The sequence below is a fragment of the Dipodomys spectabilis genome, unplaced genomic scaffold (genome assembly GCF_019054845.1).
Source record: "Dipodomys spectabilis isolate Male_0828 unplaced genomic scaffold, ASM1905484v1 ptg000125l, whole genome shotgun sequence".
Taxonomy (NCBI): Eukaryota; Metazoa; Chordata; class Mammalia; order Rodentia; family Heteromyidae; genus Dipodomys; species Dipodomys spectabilis.
The window spans coordinates 21,836,965-21,843,850 of record NW_024870802.1 but is presented as its reverse complement, the minus strand read 5'-3'; positions in this window follow the sequence as shown (position 1 = coordinate 21,843,850).

Genomic DNA, 6,886 nt, shown 5'->3' with positions numbered 1-6,886 from the left:
TAAGACCCTATAGGGTAATTTCATTCTGCATAATTCCCAGTATTTTCATCCGCATAATGCCCTTTAAGATTTGATTAGAATTGAGGACAAGATCCTTGTTGTCTTTACTGAAAGGAATTCTCAAGGCAAGGATATAGAAGTTGGAGTTAGGATGGATTCAAACATCAATGTTTTTCAGCTCTAAGTTGAATCCTTGGGTGAAATTGTGTAAGCATCTAACTATCTTGGGTTCCTCATCTGTGAAATGCCAGTGGCCATAGGGAGACTGATCAGAACACGGTGGGTGCTGGGTTCTGGTGATCCTCAACATTATTATTACGTTCCTTGGCACTGATCTTTTGTTAAATGCTTATGTATGCTGATCCTGGGGTTTGAACTCTGGGCCTGGGTAATGTCCCTCAGTGTTTTTCCCATTTGAACCACAGCTCCATTTTTGGTTTTTGGTGGTTGATTGGGAATAAGAGTTTCACAGACTTTCCTGCCTAGGCTGGCTTCAAACCACGATCTTCAGATCTCAGCCTCATGAGTAATACCTCTGGTACTCACTCATTACATGCATTATATAATAGTCTATTTTGCTTAAGCCTAGATGCTAAATGCAGTACAACTTGGCAATCTTCCAAATACTGTCTGTATCTTCAACTTTCAAAGATAGAAAATAAAAAAATATAAAGCATAACATTGTTTCCTGGCTTCTTATATATCTTGTAAAGCTAAGTAAAAAAAGTGAATTCTTATGATTTTTACCTTGATGGCTCATACATCTGAACCCAGGTAAGTTATCACTCATTTCAAAACAGTAAGGTGCTTAACAAAGTCACTCTGTTTGTTCTCTCAAAGGACACTGCATGAAAGAAATACAAACATGAGTATTTTATAAATAATATCTCAGAAATCATCAGTATGATAAGCTGATATCTGGATAAGCTTATATCTTATCTGGAAACTGCTCAAATAAAGACTAGTTTGTTGGTTTTTTTGCAGTAAAATAATAATAATTGCAATTTTCTTGTAATCTTAAAGTGTGTCATGATTTTAACATTTCTTTACAAATACACCACTCAGCTCCATGGTCTCTGCATTTATGGTTATTTGTATTAATTTATATTTTATATAGCTACTTCATATACAAAAGCCTTGTAAACTAGACTTAGATATGGCCATATTCACTGAACTAAAATACCTAATAAACCATAATATCTACATATGTTTTAAACCTGGGCATTAAATGAATGTTTTTACTTTACAGCAAGGATATACAATAATGATACTTTCTTCAGAGAAGGGACCTCAACAAAACTACATGTAGAGATTTTGGTCACCTTGGGGTTTGAAAAGCACAATGAAACACTTGAAAACTGTTTGTTTTTTCTGTATCTCTGACAACAAGAATTTTGTACAAAATTCAGTTGCAAAGGCTGGTAAAATGGGCACTCCATTGGTCTGAAAAAATGCAGGCATGGTCTACTCTTTGAACACATATTTGTCAGTGGAGTTCTTTTTTTGGTAGAGAGAAGCAGAAAATTCAGAGGAGTGGATGCAGACAACTCCTCCTCCCTAAGAAGTAAAAACATCACTCCGAAGAAGCTTGACTTTATAAGGTAAGGCAGCTTCTGAATCACAGGCTTTTCCTGCTCATTTCTCACTGGCTGCCTGGAATGAGGCTCTGCTAAAAAATGTTCCAGGCCACTACTGATTTAGGCATTTGTCTTCATATCCTGTAACATATGTGTATTTGTTGACGAGGTCACCCAGGATCCTTATGTCTCATTCAACCACTTTGAAGTATTCTTGGTAAGGAGATTAGAAAGAGGATTTCCCCAAATTAGAAAAAGTTTCTTTTAGAACTTCATATGGGTTTCATAGTTTAAGAAACACATTACTTCATTTGATTTATTTTTTCCTCCTAAGAGTAGAGATAGAAAATGAGTCTGGGTAAAAGATCCTGCTGAAGGCCAAGTGCCAGTGGCTCACTTCTGTAATCCTAGCTACTCAGGAGGCTGAGATCTGAGGATCTTGGTTCAAAGCCAGCCCAGGCAGAAAAGCCCATGAAACTCTCATCTCCAATAAACCACTAGAAAACCGGAAATGGTGCTGTGGCTCAAGTGGCCGAGCCCTAGCCTTGAGCTGAAGAGCTGAGGGACAGTGCCCAGGCCCAGAGTTCAAGCCCCAGGACCCCCACGACACCCCCCCCACCCCACCCCGCCAAATCCTTCTGAAGATAGAGAAGTATTTCAACAAATACAAGATCTGAGGGTTTGGAAAGCTAGATGTGTTGTAGTGTTGTATTAGAAATTTATAATCTTTCTAATCTCCCATTCTATAAGTAAGATCTCAGTGATTGAGTCAAAATGTGAAACCTAGCTAAGGGATGGGGGTAGGGAGAATCAGGAGACACTGTTGTTTGTGTGGGATCCCTGTTCCCCTTGCTTCTTCTCTCAGACCTAACACCTCACTCCCCATTAAAAAAGGGGGTCTTTAATGTCAGTGCTCCACCTCACAAAAATTCTTCAGAAGAAAGAACTATTTCCACTGACAGCCATACTCTGGGCCATCAGCTCTGCCCACGTTTTAAGGCTGAGCAGTCATTCTGTCTTAGGAGTCTGTGTATTTAAAGGAGTCTATAAGTTCAAGAGAAAGGATCACAAATCCTGTAGGCAAAAAGGCAGTCTTTAAGCTTTGGTCTCTATCTGTCTTGATCATTTTTAAATAATTCTATTTTTAAAGCAGATTGTGTGTTCGTAACATTAAAATTATTTTTGGCTTTCTTTACTCCCACTCAAATTTTTCAAGGCTTGTGGTAGCCAATTTCTCAGGGAAAGACATCTCCTTTGGCCATTTCTCCACCCTCTCTTTTTCTCTCCCTCCCTCTCTTCCCCCACCTTCTTTCTCCCTAATATATTTATTCAAGGTGGCCACAAACTGCTGATATCAAAAGAATCCTTTTGCCTCAACCTCCTGAGAAGTGCATCACTCTGTCCAGCCTAGATCTCTTCATAAACCTTAATAACACTTGATCTTTTCTTCACATACTTACAACAATTTGTAATAACATATTTAGGAGTGGCTATTCCGTTAATATCTACTTTTTTCCTAGATGAGGTCAAGAACTCTGTTTTTCACCATTATTTTCAATATCTGTCAGAGTTGCTAGCATAATAGATGCTTCTTATATGGATGTTGTCAAACTAAAATCTTCCCTTCAGCCTTTAAGATGGATAAGAGAGTGAACAAACTAATGAGTATAATTATTCAAGCAAAAAATGCTTGTTGAAAACTATGCTGATGGTAGGTTCAGATATAACTACAATGATAACTAGAAAGAAATTTAAATTTATATGAGATTGAGCAGCTCCCAATGTTCTAGCAGTTCATTAATTCACTGTGTTTTAAAAGTTAAAAATTCAGAATCTGATGCTTGGAAATGTCTTCTGACCCTTATGTTTCCACATCAAGGTCCACATCAATTCTTCCTTTACTGAAAGATGAAGTCATTGCACTGTTCAAGTGAGTCTGTCTCTCCAAGAAGCATCTCTTCAGTCTCTGCTTCTTATTCTATCCCACACAAAACACTTGAAGTCAGAGTAAAGTCTTGTTGATTTGATTGTTCTCTTTGATGGATTCTCTTTGAAGGCAGCAAATGTGCACCTTATACCTTGATTTCTAGTTTCACTTTTGGACCCTTTTTCTCTTTTTGATGGTGCTGGGAATTGAACCCAGCACCTCATGAATGCTAGACAAGCACTCTATTACTGAGCTACATTTTTATCCCTATCTCCATTTTTTTTTCTTTTGGGTCCAGTCATGAGGCCTGAACTCTGGGCCTGGGCGCTGTCCCTCAGCTCTTCAGCTCAAGGCTAGCACTCTACCACTTGAGCCACAATTTCACTTCTGGCTTTTTCTGCTTATATGGTACTAAGGAATCAAAGCCAGGGCCTCTGGTATGCAAGGCATGCACTCTACTACTGAGCCACCTTCCCAGCCCCCTTATCTCCATTTTTATCTAGCCATATTAAAGCTCAGGTAATTGCTCATCGGAGAAGACGTGAATTTATCAGAGCTAGGATTATCTGACCATATCTAGTTATAACTAAACACATCTCCAGTTAGTGCTAGGTGGTAGGAAGAAAGACATTGAACAAGAATATTAAAATTGTATTAGAATAGGCCAGCAATAGACAATGTATAAGGCTGTACAATTCTCCATTTTGTATTTATATAAATGTTTAATGTGTCTGAACTCATGTTTGACATTGAGATTTACCATACAAAGACAAACATGGTTTTCTTTTACCTTGGTCCATTAAAAAAGCCATCTACTAGGATAATGGAGTATTAACTTTCAAATGACATTAGGTCCACTGTGTATTTAGACTGAAAGGATTTCTAGAGTAACTTAACTGGAGAAGATGGGTGGATTCTTGATCTCATTTTTTTTTCTAAAATTCACAACTTCAGCTACTTTGAAGGGTATCTCACCTCCAAGCATACACACTACATGATCACTGGATTGCTTTCCATCTATAAAGAGTTAACTTGATGAAATAGTAAAACTTGAAACATAAAATGAGCAAATTCCATATAGAAAGTTTTGGAAAGGGTGTCAGTAGAGGAAGCCATCTGATGCTGTCTCATTCTTTGTCAACATGGCCCATTTAAATGCTAGTTCACAGCTGAGTGTTGGGGTAAATATACTATGCTAGGGATGGGTAGCAGAAGTACGTCCTCAAATCCAAGCTGGTAGATATTTAGGATTAAATCCTATCATCTGATGAATATTTTTCTTTCTAGATATTTTGATTCCATTTTTTGGTCCTTATTTGACAAAATACAGTTTCAAGTATTATTTTACTTTCAAATATTTTTTCAAAAGCATAACTAGAACACAAACAAGAGCCATAGTACATCATAGCTTCAGCAGTTTCTGCATCATCCCTCTTCCTGCTTTTGTGTCATAACTAACCTAGAAACAACCAAAATTGATATTTGCCCTCCTTGTCTTCCCAATAGTTAATTCAAGCCAGAATTGGAAGGCTACCCTGAAGAACTACTTACAGATTGACCATTCCAATGAAAAATGAAGCAAATTCCTCAACTGCTTACATGTAACAGCAGAGAACTTTAGATTCCGCTAGTGTCTGATCTTCAGCACAAAGAATATGGCATCTAGGTATTATCTGAGAAAAGTTCAAGGCCAGCCTGAGCCTTGAACCTTGATTCTCCTGACCTCAGCTTCCCAAGTAGCTAGTATGACAGGCTTGAATCACTGGCGCTCAGCTTTAGATTCTGATTTTAACAGCAAATTTGGTAAGCTTTTAGCCTTTCCAAAAATAATTTAGCTTTTAATTCTCTTTTTTTTTGGATTTTTCCTTTTGTTTAGAAGGTCCCACACAATTCATGCCCCACTTCCTGTAGAACCAGCAGTTCTATGTTGGAGTAATTTCTGAGACTGTTTGGAAATGGAGCCCATGAAGACTGGCCTTGGAAATCCCTATCCTATCTTCAATAGATTGCTGCCCTTGGGGATCTCTAAGTTACTATCACTCTCTGAACAGCTTTAAGAGAGACAAGAAGGACACTGTCCTAATGGGGAAAGTAGTTAGGCAGTCTCAGAAGTTGCCAGAGAGAAAATTGTGGAACCGTCCTTTCTTTCATGGAAGGAAATTGTCTCATCCTTTTCTTTCATAAAGAAAATCCTATTGCTTTATTCAGATTATTACTTTATCAGTCCCTCCCTAACATGAGGCAGGGTGTTAGTCCCTATGTAGGATGTGATTTTATCCTTCCTCCTGCTTCCACATACCAGAAATCTTTTCACCTGGGTCATGCTTTTTTCAGGGTCAAGGTGTTTCAAATAGACAAACTCCAAATTCCTATTAATTTATAGACATTTCAATAACATGTATATTCATTTTTGCTATTAAACCAATGCCTCTTTTAAAAGGTCATCTTGTAGTTCAAAGTCTTTGCCAAGCCCCAAATTGAAAGGTATAAGTGGTCATATTTACCTGCGTGTTTTACATATTTCTATGACTATGTAGCTTCAGAGCTTTAGATTCCTACATTTGAGCGGGGGCAGGGTGGGGGGGTGTCAGTGGTGGGGCTTGAAATTGGGCCTGGGCACTGTTCCTCAGCTCATCAGTTGAAGGCCAGTGCCCTACCACTTGAGCACAGCGCCACTTCTGGTTTTATGGTGGTTAATTGGAGATAGGAGTTTCATGGACTTTCCTGCCCAGGCTGGCTTTGAACCGTGATCCTCAGATCTCAGTCTCCTGAGTAGCTAGGATTACAGGCATGAGCCACTGGCACCCAGCGTTAGATTCCTAAATTTTAAAAGTGAGATTAAGCCAGACATTAACTTTTTGGTAAAGAAACCAAGCTCTCAACTAGAAATAATGACAAATAGAAAAAAAACATGTTGGTATTTTCCCCAAAATAGATGTCTCAAGAGTTTGTGCTTTAAGTTAGATACTTTAGATATTAAAAGTGAGATAGAAATTAAAGTTCTGCCCAATGGTTTGAAGCTTTAGATAAAGCAATTGTCATTAAATGTAATTTATTACAGGCTGGTGATCTTTCAGTGATAGTTTCTCTCGGGCAGATAGATCAGATAGCAGTTACCAAGTAATAAAAATATTTCTGGGAATTCCACCTGACTATAGCTCATTTAAGACTGATCAAACACACCCCTTTCTTCCTAATTAGGAAGAATTTTTAGAAACAGTGTTCTGATGTTGTAGGGTCAGAAAATATGTGGAATGTGGGCCCTCTTTACAGTAATATTCTCAGTGATTGACAAGAACAGGGTGTGCCACAAACAGCTGACTGTTATAATGGTCAGGATTCTAAAGCTCATTGTTTATAGTTAGCTGAACTGATTCTGGGC